The sequence below is a fragment of the Herpailurus yagouaroundi genome, unplaced genomic scaffold (assembly GCF_014898765.1).
Source record: "Herpailurus yagouaroundi ecotype Mexico unplaced genomic scaffold, PumYag 181, whole genome shotgun sequence".
Classification (NCBI taxonomy): domain Eukaryota; kingdom Metazoa; phylum Chordata; class Mammalia; order Carnivora; family Felidae; genus Herpailurus; species Herpailurus yagouaroundi.
This window is the reverse complement of record NW_024412412.1, coordinates 26,252,121-26,255,012: the sequence shown is the minus strand read 5'-3', so window position 1 is coordinate 26,255,012 and position 2,892 is coordinate 26,252,121. Positions and strand designations below refer to the sequence as shown.

General features: G+C 48.5%; 1 pseudogene; it reads left to right on the top strand.

Moving 5' to 3' along the window:
* The first annotated feature begins 958 nt into the window (after positions 1–958).
* On the top strand, positions 959–1,998 carry LOC121039970 (ubiquitin recognition factor in ER-associated degradation protein 1-like; annotated as a pseudogene).
* Positions 1,999–2,892: the final 894 nt, after the last annotated feature.

Genomic DNA, 2,892 nt, shown 5'->3' with positions numbered 1-2,892 from the left:
AAGGCATAAGAACCCTAGATATTAAATATCAAAGTGAGTTGTAAGACCACCCCCGAGGGCTTTCAAAGCAGGATTCCATTGAAAACTGGTTATACAACTCATAACTATTTCAGCCAACTCAAATATATAAAAGAGCTGAAACTGTGAGAAAATGTTTGAAGACAGTGTATTTGGAGACAGGCACTTTCTGGATCCTTTCCCTATGGCTTACTTCTTCATCCCAAGTTAAGAAGGGCTTCCCCTGGGACATCCGGAGCTTCCTATGCGTTCTGCGCAATGAGGAAGCACAGTGGATGGTTGTCTGGCTTGTATCTGGAGCCATCTAGAGGGGAGGAGAGAAGGATCGGCTCGAAGCATCATTAACAGAGCAGAGTTGCTGCTGTATTAAAATCAACTTGCACTCCCAGAACGTCAGGACAAACAGTCCATGTGTGGACCAGGAGGGAGGGAAGGCTGGCTTAGAGTCTTCTTAAATGCCGGCTGAGGGAGTGCCTGGAGGAATAATGGGTCTCTAACAGAGATTACGCGTGGAGTGAGCGACTAAAAACGCATACACACGCGCGCGTGTGCGCATGCACACACACACACACACACACACACACACACACACACACACACACGTGCACAGCCCACGGGCGGCAACGGGCGAAAAATACGTTTCCCTCCGCGTGAGAAGCGTAGTTGGATTGTCACGGTGGGGCACTCTGAAACCCCTGGAAAGGAAGTTCCCTTTCACATTTTCCAAGCCCAGACGGTGGAGAATCATCTTCCAACGATACCAGTTAAGTAAGAACTTTTCTGCCCACGCCCTTGCCCTTCCTCCCACTTCAGCGGATGAGAGCCCCTGGTTATCAAATTGGAAGATCAAGATCGGAGAGGCGTGGTGAGCAAATAGAGGAGAATTGTGCCCCCTATAGGTTTCCGAGGGGAGGACCCCAGCTCAGGGGAACTTGGATGAAACTGGAACCCTTGGGCGGCGGCTGTGAGCCTAGCGAGTCGGTGGGCTCGCATCCTAACGTTCTCTGGGCCAAGCGGCATCTGCCAGGCGCAAGGATCCATCAGGTTCTCCTCCAACGTGTTTGACCAGCCGATTCCCCGGGTCTTCCAGAACCGCTTCGCCACGCAGTACCGCTGCTTCTGGGGGTCCATGATCGCGGGGCCTAATGACAGGGCAGATGTGGAGAAAGGAGGGAAGATAATTATGCTGCCCTCAGCCTCCATCTACCCAGCGGACTCAACATCACCTACCCCATGCTGTTGAAACTGACCAACCAGAACTCAGAGCGCATGGCCCACTGTGAGTTTGTGGCCAACGAGGGCGTCTGCTGCCTCCCACACTGGATGATGCAGAATTTGCTGTTGGAAGAAGAGGGCTTGGTCCAGGTGGAGGGTGGCAACCTTCAAGTAGCCACGGACTCCAAATTCCAGCCTCAGAGCCCCGACTTCCCAGACATCGCCGACCCCAAGAAGAAACTGCCTGCCTGACCACAGGGGACATGGTTGCCGTCAACTACAACGAGATTTATGAACTGCGGGTGATGGAGACCAAGCCTGACAAAGCCGTGCCCATTATTGGGTGCGACGTGAACCTAGAGCTCAATGCCCCACGGGGCTACATGGAGCCCGAAAGACTAGTTCGGCAGGATGAGCCCATCGAAAGGCGAAGCTGACCACAGCGACTGTGCTGGAGAGCTGGGCTTCGGTGCCTTCTCCGGCTCTCGAAAGAGACCGGACAGGAAGAAGAAAGGTGTAGGGCCCAGTCCCTCTCCAGTCAAGCCTGGAAACACTAGAAGGGGAATCCCCAATTATGAATTTAAACTTGGTAAGATCACTTTCATCAGAAATTCACATACACTGTCAGAAAGGTCGAAGCGGATGAAGCTGGAGGCAGATTCGCCGCCTTCTCTGGAGAAGGACAGTCGTTGTGTAAAAAGGGAAGAAAGCGTAAGTTGGGACTGTTGGCTGATTGGAAAATAAAATAATCAGTTGCAAAAAAAAGAAAGAAAGAAAAAAGAAACTGGAAGCCTTTATTACGCAGGACATGACTTCCTAAGCATCAAAGAGTGATGGTCTTTTGCAACGTAGTGGGGTTCTAGAACTTTCTATTATCATACAAGGATAGTCAGAAACATTAGGGAACTGCCTGGTTTTTCATTCAAAAAAAACCTCCCACTGAATAAATTATAAGTGGCCAATGAGAAGCAAATGTTCTTTCTGATTACATCACATAAATCTTGATTATTCAATGTCTTGGTCACGTATGAATTATTGCATTGAGTTCCCATAGCAGCCCAGTGAGGTAAATCTATTGCTGTTCCCATTTTACAGATGTGGAAATAAGGCACAGAGAGGTGAAGTAACTTGTCTAAGGCCATACAGCAATAAAGGGTGGAGCTGGGATTTGACTATGAAGTTTAAGGTCTTTTTTTTTAATGTTTATTTATTTTTGAGAGAGAAAGAGAGAGAGAGAGACAGCATGAGCAAGGGAGGGGAGGGGCAGAGAGAGAGAGAGAGAGAGGGACACACAGATTTTGAAGCCGGCTCCAGGCTCTGCGCTGTCAGCCTGACGCGGGGCTTGAACTCACGAACCGCGAGATCATGACCCGAGCTGAAGTTGGATGCTTAGCCAACTGGGCCACCCAGGCGCCCCAAGCTTAAGCTCTTAATAGCCATCTTATACAGCTTCATGATGATGACGGAGTATAAATATCTATAAAGATAGGACAGCCTGGTCTGATAGAATACATCATGATATAGTAAGCACACTTTTAAAAACAAATACTCTTTGTTCTATGATCTCCTCATTACTCAATATTTGTGTCTTTATGAGAATATGCATGATCATAACGGTTTGAAATTAGATAGTTCTTTATTAACCTTAAACTCTGGCCT